Genomic DNA, 19,143 nt, shown 5'->3' with positions numbered 1-19,143 from the left:
AAAGGAAATAATCAACAAATCTAAAAGGCCCCCTACAGAATGGGAAAAGATATTTGCAAATGACATATCTGATAAAGGGTTAGTATCCTTTACTAAATATATAAAGAACTTATAAAATTCACACCCAGGGGCATCTGGGTGGCTTGGTAGGGTGAGTGCCCGACACGTGATTTTAGCTCAGGTCATGATCTCATCGTTCGCGAGATCAAGCCCAACGTCAGGCTCCATACTGACAGCACAGAGCCTGCTTGGAATTCTCTCTCTCTCTCTCTCTCTCTCTCTCTCAAAATAAATAAACTTAAAAAAAAAACTCATACCCCAAAAAGGGAATAATAATAATAATCCAATTAAAATTAGGCAGAACACAAGAATAGACATTTTTCCAAAGAAAGCACAAAAAAAGACACAGGAATGATGCAGCAGAATAAAGAGCCCAGGAATAACCCATGCTTATAAGGTCAATTAAGACAAAGGAGGCAAGCATATACAACTGGGAAAACATAGTCTCTTCAATAAATAATAGTGTTGTGAAAACTGAACAGCTACATGCAAAAGAATGAAACTAGACCCCTTTCTTATGTCATATACAACAATAAACTCAAAATGGACTAAAGACCGAAACGTAAGACCTGAAACCATAAATCTCCTAAAAGAAAACACAGGTAGCAAACTCTGGGACATCAGCTTTAGCGCTGTTTTTCTGTTTTTCCCACTGTTGGTGGGAATGCAAACTGGTACAGCCATGGTGGGAAACAGCAGGGAGCTTCCTCAAACAATTAAAAATAGAAATACCACACAATCCAGTAATTCCACGCCAGGGTACGAAAAAAACCAAAACACTAATTCCAAAAGATGTATGTACCTCTATGTTTATGGTAGTATTGTTTACAATAGCCAAGATACAGAAGCACCCTGAATACCCCTTGATAGACGAACGGGTAAGGATGATGTGGAGTGTGTGTGTGAGTGTGTGTTGAAATATTACTCAGCTATAAAGTCAGCTATCTTGCCATTTGTGACAACATGGATGGACCTAGAGGGTATTATGTTAAGTGAAATAAGTCCGACTAAGAAGGGCAAATACCATACGATTGTATTTATATGTGGAATCTAAAAAACAAAACAAACAAAACAGAAACAGACTCACAAATAGAACGATCTGGTAGTTGCCAAAGGAGAGGGGTTTGGGGGGATGGGCAAAAGAGGTAAAGGCAATTAAAAGGTACAAACTTCCATTTATCAATAAGCCACAGGGATGTAAAGTACAGCTAAGGGAATACAATCAATGGTATTGTAATAACCTTGTACGGTGACAGGTGGTGAGCATTTCTTAATGTACACAATTGGTAAATCACTATGCTGCACACCTGAAACTAATATTATATTGTATGTCAACTGCATTTCAGTTATATATATACATGTATATATGTATACACTGTATTTCATACACACACATATATTCACACACACACACTTAACATTTACAGCAAATCATTTTGAGTGAATCAAGTCACTTTAACTTCAAATGAAACTACTTTGGCCCCTAAAAAGAAACTCAATCCAAATACATAATAAGCATAAAAAAGTACTGAGGAAGCATAAAATAACATTTCAAAATCATTTTGAAAGAAAAAGTAGGTGAAATCAGAAGTAACAAGCGACCAATCCAAGAGTAACTCATTTAAAAAGACACCTACTGGGGTGCCTGGGTAGCTTAGTCAGTTAAGCATCTGACTGTGGCTCACGTCATGATCTCACGGCTCGTGAGTTCGAGCCCCGAGTTGGGCTCTGTGCTGACAGCTCAGAGCCTGGAGCCTGCTTCGGATTCTGGGTCTCCCTCTCTCTGCCCCTCCCCAGCTCACGTTCTCTCTCTCTCCCTCAAATATAAATAAACTTAATTAAAAAAATTAAAAAGACACCTATGTTCTTCAAGATGTCAAATTATGTCCAAAGATTTTTTTTAAGTATATTTATTTATTGGGGGGGGGGGGGCGTAGAATGTGAGCAGGGGAGAGGCAGAGAGAGAGGGGAAAGAAAGAGTCTCAAGCAGGCTCCAGGCTGTCAGCACAGAGCCCGACGCAGGGCTCAATCCCACAAACCGTGAGAAGTTGGCTGCTTAGTCAATTGAGTCACTCGGGCATCCCAAAATTATTTTAATAATAGAAAATAGCCACTCTTTAGCTTGAAAGCTGACACTGACTATAACTTATCGCTGTCATGAAGAACTGGGAACAGCCTGCTTTCTTCTGCACCACACACGGATATCTGGTTTGGTAACTCCCACTGGACAGAAACATCCTTGACTAGAACAATGGGCTACATTTTAGTGAGGCGTGAGTTTAGTGAAACTCTTCATATATTTTTTTTAATTCCAATTTTCTTCACAATCCCTGTACACGATATCGTGGACTACATTTTATCGGACATTTTCCAAAACACGGCACCCCGGTCCTATATCCCGGCCAAAAAAGAAGTGCTACTTTTATCTCCACCATCTATCCACTACTAACTCATGTCAGGCACAATCTTTGGAAATATTAAAAAATGCCAGGGTGTACACATAAAATTTCTCAGTATCTCTGGCTCTGGCACACTACAGAAGCAAGTGTAGGTAAGGAGGGAGCCACTCACACAAGTGAGTTTAGCAGTTTTGTTTTTGTTTGTTCGTTTTTTTAATTTATTTTGAGAGAGAGAGAGAGAGAAAACATGAACGGGGGAGGAGCAGACAGAGAGGGAGAGAGAGAATCCCAAGCAGGGTCCGTGCTGTCACACACACCATGAGATCATGACCTGAGCCAAAATCAAGAATCGGAGGCTCAACCGACTGAGCCACCCAGGCGCCCCTAGCACTTTTGTTTTTAAATACAAGTCTGGCTGTGTTATGGAGTACTAATATCCATATGTTAGTGATAAGTACATAATGGGCAAATCATGGATTCAGCATTCAAAAATCAGATAAATACAGAATCCTGTAAAGACTAGTCAGTGATCAAAATGAAATTAAAAGGCGGCGCCCTGCAATAATTTGGAGCTACGCTGCAAAAAAAAACCCCAAAAAACCCCCAAAAAACAAAAAACAGCATAAGATCTGAGGGACACTGAGCAGGGATCTCTGAACATTTTGCTAGAAAAACAGTTAGCAACAGGCACACGGCTTCCATTCCCTTCCTGGCTACGTTTGTTTCAAAACACCTATTTCTCTTTTGGGGGTGATGAAAGTGCTCTAAAATGGATTGTGGTAATGGTTGCCCAACCCTGTGAAGATACTAAAAACCACTGAATTGTACCCTTTAGATGGGGGAATTGTAGGGCAGTTGAATTACAGCTCCGTAAAGTTGTTACGTACTCTCGAGAACATATTTGTGGAGCCTAATGTTGTACACAAAAAACAGCTGTGATTGGCTGTGGCTATGAAGGAGTCTCAATTTGATTTACCCTTGCAATTTTTTTTCCAGTTCCCAATGAACACGCACACACACGCACACACACACACGCGCACACACACACACCTGTGCACACACGTGCAACACACATGCACACAGCTTTGGGCATTAAAACATTCAGAATGCTTTCTTTGCTCTTCAAAAAGATCCACTTCAAAAGTACCTTATTCAAAATATCTCGCCAACTTTAACACCCTCCTCTGATCCTTCCTCTTTATTTCTCCAGCATGTTTTCTAGTGCGCCTGGTTTAGCGGCGAGGCTCTTATATAACGCCCCCCATCAGTCAGAGGTAGAATAAAAAGGAAGTATTGTGGTTAAAAAAACGCAGACTCTAAAACTAGGTTGCATAGTTTTTCATGCTAGCTCTTCTACTTCTCAGGTGTGCAACTTTGGGGGAAGTTATCTAACTTCTCTGTGCCTCAGTTTTCTCATCTGTAAAATGGGGATAACGACAGTCCCTGCCTCCATAGCACTGTTGTGTGGTGTCAATGTGTCCATGCATATAAACACTTACAATGGTGCCGTGCCCGTGGTGGGTGCTATGATAACTTAGTAATTACTGCTTCACCATTAGTACCAGTATCGATCGACTCATACCGAGTTGCTTTGTGTTCTCTCTTGCCCCTGCTGGACTGTAGGGTATTTCAGGGCAGTGGATATATTTTCTTCCTCCTAGGAGAATGCTTCACATATAATTACTTAACAATTACTTTTTGCTCGTGAACGTTTAAATAAGACATCTGTATGATGCTAAAAATGTGTAAATTCTTTAGTAAATCCCAAACTCACTTTGCCAAATTGTGCAAGAAGCTATACAGGTACCGAATAATGGTTAGAATCTCCACTGCTGAAATCTTGGTTTCCCTCTGTCAAGTGAAAGATGAGAAATGTGCAAGAATCCTTTGGGCTAACAAGTTAGTTAGTTAGTTACTTATTGAGAGAGGGTGCAAGTGAGCGAGGAGCAGAGAGGGAGAGAGAATCCCACAAGGGGCAGAGAAGGAGAGAGAGGGAGGGAGATGGGGAGGGAGAGGGCCTGGAACTCCCGAACCATGAGATCATGACCTGAGCCTAAGTCCGATGCTTAACCAATTGAGCCACCCTGGAGCCCCTCTTTATATTATTATTGGAAAAAGCACTTGGTAAAAAACCAAGGGCCCTACGTTCTGCTCCTACTTAGCTCCATCTCAGACGATGGGACCTACCTTCGGCAAGTTGTTCAACCTCATTGTGCACACTACTGAAGTAAATAATAATTAACCATGCTTCCAAAGAAGGTTGCTCTCTAAGTAAATGACATTATTCTTAACATCTGAGCTTATTACCTGAGGACAGAAGAAGTCTAATTTTTCTAAAAGTACATTTGAATGTTGTCGTTTCATGTTCAAATATGACGGTGATGGCGATGTCTATCTGTAAATGCAGGTAACACTGCCAATACATAACAGATCCCGTCAGTACGGTGAGCTAGGCTTCTCAAGTGCACGTGAATATACATTATCGTAATAATCATCGTGAAATATATAGTCAATATACAGTGATTTGGACAATGCCTTTCCCGATTCATTCCCTTCTGTACACCTATGGCATTCCACAACCAAGTTGGCCACCCAAGGATCAACGGTCTTGTCATATGTCTGACATGGGAAACGAAGAACATTGGAAGCGGGGGATGCGGGGACACTACCTCACGTGCTTCAACCCAAAAGGTTACGCCAGCCCTCCGACACCGGAAGCTGCTCTCAATAATCTACTTAGACTTATCCATTCATTTATCAAAACTGCCACTGAACTTGTATCATCTCTAAGGTATCATTTGATTTGTCGCTAGAGTAACTACAATAAAAGCTTAAGAAAACCATAACAACTCAAAACCTATAGGAGACATCATTCAAACAGAATTAACCCTCCTCCCAGTGGCTTAACTGTTACAAATATTTCAATATTTTCTTCTGTGACGACTTCAAATCTGGAATAGAGACAAATCAAGAAAATATATGACCTCTTTGATTATGAGCACACCAAAAGTTTTCATGTTTAAAGGACACTGTTTGTTGTATACATTTTCCTGCATCTCCCTTTCCCTTCGAAATGAAGATTAAACTTTTAAATCCTATTAAGGTAACCACTATCATATTTAAATATATATCAGGTCAATCGTATTAAAAAATTGATAGTCTCCTTGCATTCAGCGTGATGCCATCTTTGATTAAGCAATAAACCAAGCATTTACCTTAAGCCTTCTTGTCTGCCAGAAAACTAGTGTTACTTCTAACCAGTCAGTTCACTATTTAATAAGTGATGTATATTCAAAAAATATCACTCCGGCTGGGATTAAGGTAACATAAAGGAAAGACACAGTTTTCCCTTACATTTCTGGTTCATATATAAATGGCAAATGCCACAAGTTTTAACTAGTTAAGCCATTAATCTACTGAAAGAGTCAATAATAAGAATATCTACTAGGAGGGCACCTGGGTGGCTCAGTCTGTTAAACCGTTAAACGTCCGACTCTTGGTTTCAGCTCAGGTCATGATCCCAGGGTCGTGGGATCTAGCCCTGCATGGGGCTCTGGGCTGACAACATGGAGCCTGCTTGGGATTCTCTCTCTCCCTCTCTCTCCCTCTCTCTCTGCCCCTCCCCTGCTCTCTCTCTCTCACACACACACAATAAAAAAATAAAACAAAAAATAAGTTTTAAAAGATAAAATTAAATTAAAAAAAAAGAACATCTACTCTGTAGCTTGAATTATGCTTAGGACTTTATATGCACTAGCTCATGTAATCCTTAAAACATCAGAGGAGATGTTTACAGAGGAGGCATACATGGCTCAGAGGGATGAAGGGAGTTGCCCCAAGTCACACTGACAACAAGAGGCAGACTCAGGATTTGAACCCAAGCCTACGATTCCAGGGCCCAAGATCTCAGCCATCAATTTCTACTGCCTTCCCACTGAGATATATTAAGTAGTAGAACAGAAAACACTGTTGACATGAAGTTCTTGAGAAAAGAAGGGCCATTTCTATAAAATGGGACCAAGAAGCCAAACTCTACAACTCTATTATCCCCGTTTACTGAAAAGACTATAAAAGCACTTGACACAGAATATAACGACCATCCCTTAATCACCCCTCTATACCCATGTCCTTAGGAGCTCAGGGCAGTAACACAACAATACAACAATGGCAGCAGGCCCTGGGCTGTGACCGGAGCGGCGCAGCAACAATGAAAGTGGGACGGCAATAATCAAAATCAGTGGAAAGATTCGGTGTTCGACTGACTCCCGTTCTGCTCACTGCTTTTCTCCACTTGCCTTTCTCTTCTTCATCTTTCTCATTTGGAGCAAATCAAATCATTTGCTTGGTAACAGGCATTCCTCCAATGCATTGCTCACCCCTTTTCAAAACCATCTAAAACTCGAGAAACCTTCCGTTACCCTCAAAGCACGTGAACCTCGACGACTTTGCCCTACTCTTAAAACACTGCAGTAGCCAGCAATTAACAAAGCAATCTGTATCCTGCATGTGTCGTAAATGAAAGCAGCTTTAAAGTTAGCAGAGGTTAACTTCAATCAGGGACACAGGCAAGCGCTCATAGGATGGTACAAAGCTTTGACCTCATCAATCATGTTGCTTTAAGTTCATGGTCATCGTGTTCTAACAGCCTGTCTTCGGAAGATCGGTCCTTTGGCAGGTCCTTCACTATCAATCTCAGCTATTTCCCACCAATATCAGGAACTCTGTTAGGACTCAACACAGTCGAAGACTTAGACCACTATCAAACATCCAGAGTGTTCCCTTGAAAAAAGTAATGTCTATTACCGTTCCTGAAGGTCATCATGAAAATTGAAGGCTCTGAAAATGTCTGCGCACTTGACTTAAGGAACTGACTCAGCACCCTGTGGCCTCAGTGCTTTTCAAAGGGTCACCCCCGGGGTTACCACAGCTGACCCTGCACAGGCAGAGGCTTGCTTTGAAGTTGGGTTTTACCTCCAATTTTCATACGAATACTGCATTCTAAAGCACAATACACAGGAATTTGTTCAAATATCATTAAACGTTTTTAATCAGCTACCAGCGAATGTTCTCCTGAATCTTTGTGTAATGTAAAATCAATTCTTCAAGAACACACAAGCTGTTTTATTTTGTAGCTCCTGGGGCACACTATCATGTCACCGCCCTGCTCACCCAGTATACCCACTGTACTCTAGTTTGAGGAAAAGACCACTTCACAGACATTCTATTTGCTTCAACTAGTGCAATGCCTAGAATATAACAGGTACTTAAAACATATCTGTCGGATGAATTGGCAGAATGGTTTGAAGAATAGTTTTCAAATGCGAGAACATTCTCGAAAAATCTTTGGAGGCATAGAATTACTCCCAAGCCCACAAAGGCAAAAGGTCAAGCACAAAATATCAATTATGATTTACAAATGTTGGTAAGAAAGAACAATAAAAATTACATTTTGCTGGGGCGCCTGGGTGGCTCAGTCGGTTGGGCGGCCGACTTCGGCTCAGGTCATGATCTCGCGGTCCGTGAGTTCGAGCCCCGCGTCGGGCTCTGTGCTGACAGCTCAGAGCCTGGAGCCTGTTTCGGATTCTGTGTCTCCCTCTCTCTGCCCCTCCCCTGTTCATGCTCTGTCTCTCTCTGCCTCAAAAATAAATAAACGTTAAAAAAATTAAAAAAAAAAATTACATTTTGCTTAATTTAGTTAGAAAGGAAAGGTTGCCGGGATGTCATATAGGGATAACATTTCAGGGGGCAGAGAGTAGTTAAGGTATTAAAAACCAATTCCATATACTGGACACTAAGATGAGTTTTCAATGGTCTGTTGTGTTTTCCTTTGTACATCTTCAGTATTAATGGTTTCAAACTTACAGAGAAAAAGAAAGAATTGTAAGGCACAACTCTGTTTCCATGTAACCACGCGTGGTGCGGGAACTACTAAAAGCCAGGAACCATGCCTCATTTGTTTTGTACCTTTCTCCTGCTGTTAATACTGATTTCCATACACATGAGGAGTTCAATAAATATTTAGCAACTGCAACGTTAGGAGTGTCGAATCATGTTAAATAAGTTCTTAACTCAATCCTTCCCCCCCCACCCCCGCAAAGAGACTCGCCCTAAAGAAGCATGCTTTGGTTTAAATAACAAAAGAAAAACAAAAAAATAAATACTCCTAATGGTACTAGATGAGAGAGTATTGAAAGACCTGGTTCTTGGCTCATTTCAATCACATGACCCATATCTGCTTTCCTATGATAAAATGAGGATTGTACAGCCAGCCCTCTACTCATAGCTGCTGCCTGAATAAATCAGCATGTATTTACATGCTAACCGGTATGAGAAAGGTATTGGGAAGGAGACAAGTGTATATTTACCTCTCTAATCTCCACCACCAACAGCAACAACTTCTTATGTGCAACGAGCTGATTTAAGCACTTTACTCTAAGGTATACAATCCCTTATCTGAAACCCTTGGTGCCAGATGTGTTTACAAATTCAGAAATAGCCAGGCTTTTGGAGCGGCAGTAACCTGCACATACCATACGACATAATACCCCAGTAGGGTCTGAGGCACTACCCCGTAAACACACGGCTAATTCTGCAGCAAAGCCAAATAAAGATTAACGTTAAGTAGAACACAGACTATAAACACCCTCGTATCAGTCCAAGTCAGACTTTGCCACCACCTGAGTGAGCGTGGCACTCACCGAACCAAACTTTTTGTCAGTTTTCAGAGTTTTTGAAATGTAACTGTTGCAAGCAACAAGTTGTAGACTTGGGTATAAGTCATTTAATCCTTGCAAGCACCCTGCGAGGCACGTTTTGTTACCCTTATCTTACAGATGAGAAATACAAGAGTAACCGACCCGGCCAGTGTCCCACAGCTAGTGAAGTCTCCCAGCCCAAACTGGAACATAAGACAGTCCTGCCCCAGGGCTTGTGCTCGCAACAACTGTACTCCGGGACCTCTCAGAAACTGCTTGAGGGTGCTTGACAGATGTGGGAAAAGTAAAACAGTATTAAACGATTTAAGTATCCAAAACACTAACCGGAGACACATCACCAAGCACCATCGATTTGCTATTCCACGACTATTTCTAGAGGGCGTACCATATGCCAGGTGTCCAGGATACAATGATGAGCAAAGCAGGCCAGGTCTAGCTCACCTTCATGAAGTCGGAGACTCGTGGGGAGACAGCCAGGCATCCAATAAACACAGTTATGTCACCCAAGGCAAGTGTGTGATTACCATTCACGTCCAGAGTTGGAGATCGGGTCAGTGGGTTTGGTGTAAAATAGGACACGGGATTTGAACTGTTTCTTGATGCGTGTGGGGATTTGCAATGACAGGGAAGAAAGGAGACGGTTTCTCCAATAGACGGTGGCATGGCAACCATCCAACAAGCGGTCACTGCGTACCTACTCTATGCCAAGAGTAAAGCTAAGCAGAAAAGTTCCAAACTGGAGAAAAATCACTTGAAACCCACAGAGGATTTGTGTACGAGAATAATAAGGACACGTAGGGCAGCAGGCCTGGGTCAGACCGTCCAGAATCCTTGAGTGCGAAGCTAAGGAATAGGAAGTAGACTCTGCAGGAGTTGTTGAAGATTATTTTGCAGGTTACTGCCCCATAGTATTAAGATCTACCCCTATGGACTGTCGATGACCATCTGAATTCTGATTTGGGGCCAACCAGACCTCAAAGCTGGATTGCTTTTGAGCAAGAGCTCAGGGCACAAAATAAATACCAAATCTAAACTAATTTTTTTTTTTTTTTGAGAGAGAGAGAGAAAGGATGCGAGTGTACAGAGCAGGGCGGAGCAGAGAGAGAAGGAGAGAATCTTAATCCACGCTCAGCGTGGAACCCGACGTGGGGGCTTGATCTCACGACAGTGAGATCCTGACCTGAGCTGAAATGAAGAGTTGGACGCCTAACCAACTGAGCCACCCAGGCACCCCATAAATCTAAATGAATTTAAGCATGAATAGAATAACCCTAATCTCTTAAAGAATGGTGATTTAAAAACTCTGGAGAGGGGCACCTGGCTGGCTCAGTCAGAAGAGCAGGCGACTCTTGATCTCGGGGTTGTGAATTGGAGCCCCATGTTGGGTGTAGAGATTACTTAAATAAATAAATAAAAACTTTTTTTAAAAATCTTAAAAAAAAAAAAAAGAAAGAAAACTCTGGAGAAGGCAACAAGTAAAGGAAAATGGCAAACTCCTCTAAAAATCTCAAATGCCATTTCTAAAACCTAAGTATTGTTTCCCGTTCAAATGAAACTTCCAACCTTCCAAAGGAAACATATTTCTATGAGAAAATAAAACCTCGTTCTTTGGAAAACAAATTCTTGGGGTGAACAATGATCTGATTTTTAATAAAGCGGGTGAGAGCTTACCTCCGGGCACAGGTGACAATATGACAGTGGAAAGTAAACTGCTTTTCAACACATTCACCTCCCGGTCCCCTATCCCCTTATCTAAACAGAGTGGAAGAACTGAATTTATATGTATGCTGTATTTATGCAGCATACATATCAAACAAAGCTTTTCATTCTCAGGTCTTAATGGCAACACCTGAGTAGCTAGACAGCCTCTGCAAAACACATTTTTATTTATTCCCACTGAGTAATTTTTTTCCCAATGACCTCCCACAGAAAAGTAGTTAATAAACACTCTTCAATGGCTTCCCCTTCTTCTGAGCATCAAACCCAAATTCTATCTCAGAATTTCCAGGCCTGGTATTATGATCTGACTCCCTTTAGCCTCTGGAACACCTTTAACAACTCCTCCCACCCCATCTCATTGGGTCCAGCCATCCTGGCTTGCTTTCTGCTCCTCAAACACCCTGAAGTCTATTTTCCTGCCTCAAGGCCTTGGCTTACTCTGGTCTCTGCTCTTCACAAGGTAGGTTTATTCCCTCTTCTCTGAGGTCTCTGTTCAAAGGTCACCTTTGCTGCTAAGAGACCTGTCCTGACCACGCTTGCCAAATAAGCCCTTCCCAATTCTCCGTGTCACATTTTGTTACTTATTTCCTTCATTGTTCTTCCTACAATCTGTAAGGATCTTCTTCATTTGTTTACTCGTTTATTGTCTATATCCTTGGGTGGACTATAGCTTCTGTGAGACTGCACAAGGGCAAGGATCATGCCTTGTAATAATACAGGCCCTCGGGGCACCTGGGTGGCTCAGTTGATTAAGTATCTGACTTCATTCAGCTCAGGTCATGATCTCACGGTCCATGGGTTCGAGCCCCACGTCGGGCTCTGTGCTGACAGCGCAGAGCCTGGAGCTTGCTTCGGATTCTGTGTCTCCCTGTCTCTCTGCCCCTCTCCCTGCTTGTGCTCTACCTCTGTCTCTGTCTCTCTCTCAAAAATAAATAAATACACATTTAAAAAATAATAGTAACACAGGGCCTCATGCCCAGTAGAGGGTCTCGGCATATGGAAGGTGTTCAACAAATACTGTAAAATAAATTACTAAATGAATGAACAATATATTTAAAATCTGATTGATATGAATGCCAGTAACTTGGAAAAAAAAGCCTCCCCCCCCCCCCCATTTTGAGATGTTTTCTTTAGGGCTGTTCATTTTTCCATAATCTTTCTAAATTTTCTGAAATCTGATGATGCCTGGCAAATTGTTGAGTTATCTCACAGCAGCAAAAATAGATTCGTTCCAAGCAACGGATTTAAGAAAAAATACTTTGACGAGGTTACAGTAGTTTATTAAACATCAAAATCAAACAATTTGAAAATTGGTTAGTCTCATTTCACTACTGCAAGTCAAATTACATGAGAAGTAATGTAAAATGTAAAGAAAATGAAAAAGGCGGCAATTCCACAGCAAACTACAGTTATGTTTAGTAACATCAGGAACATCCAGTCTGAGAAGCTGTGAGTATACCAGGTGGGTTTATCAAATACATAGTGAAAAGATTTACAGCGAAATGTTTAAGACGAACTCATATCCAACTTTCTTTTTTTTTCTGGCAAACATAAGTAGTTCATGTGGGTGGCAATCTTAGCTTAGATTTAGTATTAATAATCACAAAAGGAAAAAAATAACATAATGATACAAACTATTTTCCTTGAAACAGTTTGCAAGTTAGTATGTCTTTCCAGAATGGGTTGCCAAGAAAATTACAGATTTAGGCGATTGGCCCAATTAATATAAATCCTCTTTCCCTACCACATCCCATTTTCTTAAATAAAAGTCAGGAACTTACCAAATGAGAGAAACTACAAATCATCTGCAATCCATCTAGCTAAACTGATAATCAATGGCCTTTACTATTCTTCTAGAAACTGCTTTTGTCAGAACATCAAGTTCAAACTCTGTATAGTCACACTACGCTTTTCAAAGTGTGCTTCTAAATGTGCAGATTTTAAAAGTGGGGGGAAACTGAGGCTCTTATTTATCTATTTTCTAAATACATCATTTGATGTTGCAGCAGAAACTACATTCATGGTCTCACTGGCAAAACGAGTGCTCCCAGGGCAGTGAAATGTAGCCCTTACCTTCTTTAGCAACTGTTTCTTCTGAGATCCCCACCCGTTAATGCAGGTTATGTTATGTCGAGGCCCATACCTGATCACACATCCAGCAAACAATTCTAGATTCTAAGTATAAGGGTATTTATAACAACTTGCAATCGAAGGAGGTAACCTTTGTAAACGTAAAATGATGTCATAACTGCTAGGCTGATTATTTCACTTTTCTGTTCTCAAATGTGAGCACTAGATATAGCCCATTTCCAAAACACAGCCGCAAACGTCAGCATGTGCTAATTCACTGTATCTGCCTCCACTCTCAGCTTCTCCATTCAATTTTCTTCGCACACTAATTCCAGCCTGCAAGTGAGTAAAAGCCTCAGTATGGGAGCTGCTGGGGCAACTGCATGGGGGGGAAGGCAACATCGCAGAGAAAATACGTGGTACTGTGTGAAATCAACTTAAGTGAACTAATCTCCAGCCCACAGAAAAGGAGTCTCTTTTTTAACCACCTGGTTTGTAAACGCTGCTTCTTGATGGCTTATACAAATAGGAGATGTGCAGTAAGGAACTCTGACTTCTTTAAAAAAAAAAAAAATTAAAAGCAGGTGCCCCTCCCAACAGAGGCCGTTTTAAACCCCAGATTCCCTCAGTTCCCATCCAATGTGCTTAGTAAACAGCCTACACTAACTTGAAGGACTACCCCAAACCACCAGAATCCTCCCTGAGTACAATAAAAGATGAACATCCCAGTTTGCAGATGAAGAAATGGAAGCAGGCGTCAAACGTCCCACCCACTCTCTCTCTCCTCTTTCTCAGGCCTGCTCAGCAGTGGAGGAAGAATCAGATTTAGGGCCATGTGCTAGGATCGCACACAAACATACACACGGACATACATAACATACATTTCAAGTGGCTGTGGTTCTTGGAGTAAGTTATTGAAACCTAGAAAGAAACTTTTGAGTTCCTTAGCTAATATATACTAGAGGATCATTCCCATCAATTTCGGTTAGCCGTAGGCTAGACCGTAAGCTTCCAAGAAAACCATTAGTCAACTGTGATTAAACCAAAGAAGCCAAGACATCCAGAGATGAAGACGTTCGGAGCGGAGTTAAAAGCTTCGAGGAAGCCGAGTGTGCTCCTGACTCGGGAGCCGGCAGCGAAGCCTCCCAAGTTAGAAGATTCTGAGGGAGGGATGGGTTGCGAGGCAGAAACCAGAAACTGTTAGAGGGCAAGAGACAGTGGGGCCGAGGCGAGCAGAGGGACCCCAGACCGTCAGGGCAGCGACAGGGAAGCCCGAACGAGAAGATCTTGGAGGGATAACAAAGAAGCAAAGGAAAACTGGGTTCGGGGGGGGGGGGGGGGTCCTGAAAGAAGCCAGGCGTCTGGCGGAGCCAGCGAGTCCGGGAGGTAGGGATGAGAAGGTGCAGGGATGAGCGCGCACCCGCACGCGAGAGAAAAAGAAGGGGGGTGGGGGGCGTGCAAAGAGCCCAGCTGGTCCCCTGTCCCTGCGCCCCTGGTGCAGATCGCAACTCCTTACCCCGCACCGCCTCGCCGCGCCGGGTCCCGGAGGCGGGGAGGTGGCTGATGGAGCCCCTGCGACTTCAGGACCCTGCCTCACCTTGTTTGCCGCGTCCCCGCGTCCCGCCGCCCGTCAGCCCGCTGCTGCGCTCGGAGGGCCAGAGAGCGAGTCGCGCGGCGCAGCCGGGGCTCCGTCCGGCTGCGAGACACCAGCCCCCGCACCTCCGCACCCCCTGCTCGCCCCGGTCACTTCGCCGTCGCGCAGGAGAAGAGCGCGGACCCTAACCCGAACGCCGCTCCACTTATTTTCGAAAGTCCCCGTTCCAGGCTTCCCCAGAATGGGAGCTGAGCTGCTGCGGCCGCAGCGGCAGAGCCTCCGCCTGACCTCACCGGGGGGTGGGGGGGGGGGGGGAAGAGAGAGGGGGCGGGAGCCCGGTTAAGGAGGGGAGGGGGGCGGGGGGAGGGAGCGCGCGGGCGGGGGAAACATGGCGGCGGGGGTGGCCCCGGCGGCGCCTGCGCGGGAGGCGGGGGGGAGCTGGGGCTAGGACCGTGTGTAGGGTCCGAGCAGAACTCCTCCCCCACCGCCAGCGCGCGGCGAGGGTGGGCCCGGGCCGGGGCGGGGGGTGGGGGCGGGGACCGCCAAGTGGCCCTCGCGCTTCCGAAACCGGGACGCCCGAGTTTGAGCACACATGGCCTCTAGTGCCCGGGAGGCAGGAGAGGTGAAAACTGTCAAGTACCCGGGGCCGGCAGCGCGCGCGCCCCGGGTTGGCCACTCGAGCAGGAGGCCAGCCGTAGTCTCGGCCCGTCACAGTCACCGAGGGCCCGGGAGCCGGGGTGTGCCCTGGCAGCGGTGCCGCCTGCACCTCGGCGGGGTGCGCACCTCCAAACAAGCCTTCTGGTGCGATGAGCGCTCCCTCGCTTCCCCACCCCCCCGCACGGGAGTACAGACTATGAAGAAACAGGAAGAATAACAACAAATACGGCAGTTTAACATTTTGCTGAGCGTTTACTACGAACCACGCGCTGAACTATTACCAATTCGCTTAACTCTCACCGCTGCTCCGCGAGGTGCACATGATCGTTATCTCCATTTTGCAAGTGAGAAAACTGAGGCGTAAAGGTCAAACGAGTTGCGAAGGTTACGCAATGAGCAAGGGACAGAGCGGGACCCGGGATCCCGAGCAGTGTGATGCCAGCGCCCAAGCCCTCCGCCACCAGGCTCCCAACAAAAACCCCAGTCAAGCCTGTTTTTCCCCTTGCAGGTCTATTCATTGCTTGCCTTCCAGAAGGTTACAGCCTGAGGCCACCTTCTTACGCCTCTCCCTTTGCCTTGTCTCCTTGTAATTCCAGGCTCCTCCTCCGAAAAATAATGGGAGCTTGCTGTTAACAGACAGTTTACTCACTGTTTTGTTTTGTTTTCTTTTCCTAAGGAAGTGACGGGGGCATTGTGGGGACTAGCTCTTTATATTTCCTAATATTTCTCACTTTGCCTACCGGTAAACGGAGCAGGTATCTGAGATCTCAACATTGCTGACTTGGTGTTTCAAATTCCATACACTGAAATTCTAGCAGCGGATTGTAGGTAACTTCGAAAATAATCAGCTGCTGGAAAACTTTCTAGAACTAAAGATATGACCACATCGTCAGGCTTTATCAAACTGGTGAAGAGACTCCAAATGCACATGGAATTTGCACTGCTATCTTTTATCCGTCAGTATTTTCCACGCAATTCATATTTGTTAACTGGAATGCATTCATCGGCTTCTCCACCATGCTTATTCATTATCGTATATGTATATTACACACAAAACGCCTATTATGTGGAAAGCACCTGTTAGAGAAGGTTACAATCTCACTGAGGAGATATGTTTAAAGCAATTCATTTTGGCATATATTAAAAACCTGGCACGTAGGTTAAAAATAACTAAAAACTACACATCCAAGTCATTGCGTCATCCCTGCCATAAAAAAAGGTCCAAGTGGGGTTGTTTACCAGTAAGTTCTCAAACAGAAAAGACAGGAAAATGGATCATCAGGTGTGGCCTCCTCGGCCCTTATTCACGGGATGAGAAAACCCTTCGTGATGCATACCAAGGATAGAATGAATTATAGAATCTGAATTTGAATGATCGGATAGGAATAAGATATTATAATTACACTTACTCTGTAGGATTTATTTGCTGTTTGGGTTAGGATATTTTGAGTAGCTAATCCACTGGACAGAGCACTCTAACTTGTGGTTATAAGACACTAATGTGCTATGTGACACTGTTAGCCCCATCAACTCTCTGAGTCTGTTTTCCTGAATTTACAAAAAAAAAAAAAAAATTTAATGCTTATTGATTTTTGAGACAGAAAGAGACAGAGCACAACGGGGTGAGGGGCGGAGAGAGAAGGAGACACAGAATCTGAAGTAGGCTCCAGGCTCTGAGCTGTCAGCACAGAGCCGGACACGGGGCTCAAATCCATGAACCAGTGAATCACGAGATCATGACCTGAGCCAAAGTTGGACGCTTAACCAACTGAGCCACCCAGGTGCCCTGTGTTTTCCTGAATTTAGGGTGGGGATAATAAAGATATTGACCAGACTTGCTGACTGCATTTTTCTGGATTTCAGATAAAATAAGGCATGTGAAATTACCTTGTAAACATGTAAAAAAATATGTGTGTGTGTGTGTGTGTGTGTGTGTGTGTGTGTGTGTGGCGAATGTCAATGTAAAATATCAGACTAGTCACTACAAGCTAGAGATGTAATTATGAAGGATTTAACATGTTAACCTGTACCCAAAAATGTTAAGAACTAAGAAAAGCATTTGAAATGCAACTGTATGGTAAAAAATCTGAAGAATGGGGAGATACAACAGGGATTCGGGAAATAAGAAAACAATCAAAAGAAAATACTGGTGAAAAGAATACAGAAAAGGCTAATGGCTGTTACGGGCTGAATTGTGTCTCCCTCTTCAAATTCATATGTTTGATCGTAACCCCCAATACTTCAGAATGCAGTTTCATTTGGAGATGAATTCTTTAAAGAGGTAATTAAATGGAAATGGGGTGTTTAGGGTGGGCCTTAATCCAACGCGACTGTTGTCCTCATGAAGAGGAGATCAGGACACATATACACACGCACACAGAGGAAGGACCATGTGAGGATACAGTGAGACGTTAACAAGCCAAGGAAAGAGGCCACCGAAGAGACCAAACTTTGATCTTCAACATGTAGCCTCTATGAGAACTGTGAGAAGAGAAATTTCTCTTGCTTATTGTTGTTTAAGCCATGCAGTCTGTGGTGCAGCTCTACCCAACTAATATCAGGGCAAACATTTTAAATGCTGGCTGGAGTATCCCCTGTACGAGTCGTTGTTAACTACCACAAACCTGGTGGCCAGCCTAAAAGCACACACAGTTGTTGCCGCTTCCATGGGTCAGGGGTCCAGGCAGGGCCGAGCTGGGTGCACTGCTCAGGGTCTCACAAGGCTTTACAAGCAAGGTGTCAGCCTGCCTGCATTCACACATGGAGCTCAGAGTCCTGCTTCCAAGCTCATTCACACTGTTGTCTGAATTCAGTTCCTCATGGTTGTAGGATTGAGACTCTCAGCACTTACAGGCTCCGGAGACTGCCCCTCTCCATAGGCAGTTTCTAACATAGGCAGTTGCTTTGTCAAGGTCGGCAGGAGAGCTCTCACGTCCAGAAGGGACGTTAAGTCCACCTTCAAAATCTCTTCACCTCTGTCATATAATGTAACCTAATCGTCAGAGTGATCTCACAGCATACTACACTGAAGGGGAGGGGAACATATGGGGCATCTACACCAGACACCTAGAATCTTGGAGGTCATCTTAGAATTCTGCCTACCACACCCTCCAAAGTTTTGATGGCACCAGTTTAATTATATACTTACAAAAATTCACCAAGACAGAGGCCACACAGGCAGATGTGGACACACACGCACACACACACACACACACACACACACACACACCCCAAAGAGCACAAAGCCATGGCTGATGCCTAGTCCCTCAAGACACATTTGTGAACCTGCTGTGTGCCTAACAGAGGTTAAACCCAAGAATTACAATTATGTTAACTTTGATTAAAGGACAGACGGAGGGGCGCCTGGGTGGCTCAGTCAGTTAAACGTGTGTGTGTGTGTGTGTGTGTGTGTGTGTGTGTGTGTGTATACACGTATGTATATTATATATACACATATATTATATAATATTTATATATTAATATATTATATAAATATATATTTATATATCATATAAATATATATTTATATATTAATATTTATATATCATATAAATATATATTTATATAATATATAATATTATTATATAAATATATAAATAAATACATTTATAAATATTAATATAAATATTAATATAATATATAGTATATATTATATATAAAATATATAATATATAGTATATATTATATATAAAATATATAATATATAGTATATATTATATGTAAAATATATAATATATAGTATATATTATATGTAAAATATATAATATATAGTATATATTATATGTAAAATATATAATATATAGTATATATTATATGTAAAATATATAATATATAGTATATATTATATGTAAAATATATAATATATAGTATATATTATATGTAAAATATATAATATATAGTATATATTATATGTAAAATATATAATATA

At 42.9% G+C, this 19,143-nt stretch overlaps 1 protein-coding gene across 3 annotated transcripts in view; it reads right to left on the bottom strand.

Annotated features, from left to right (window-relative positions):
* Positions 1-14,850, bottom strand: part of KLHL13 (kelch like family member 13) — a 201,572-nt gene extending 186,722 nt beyond the window's left edge. Inside the window, exon 1 of one of the 3 annotated variants that reach the window (XM_081793530.1) lies at positions 14,562-14,850. The gene's annotated coding sequence lies outside the window, so the exon portion shown is untranslated. Of the gene's footprint in view, positions 1-14,480; positions 14,500-14,561 lie in introns of those variants that run through there. The other 2 variants (XM_081793533.1, XM_081793531.1) reach the window with 2 other exon arrangements.
* Between the last annotated feature and the right edge of the window lie 4,293 nt (positions 14,851-19,143).

This window comes from Panthera onca, chromosome X, assembly GCF_046562875.1.
Source record: "Panthera onca isolate mPanOnc1 chromosome X, mPanOnc1 haplotype 2, whole genome shotgun sequence".
NCBI classification, from domain to species: Eukaryota; Metazoa; Chordata; class Mammalia; order Carnivora; family Felidae; genus Panthera; species Panthera onca.
This window is presented reverse-complemented; position numbering and strand designations above follow the sequence as displayed.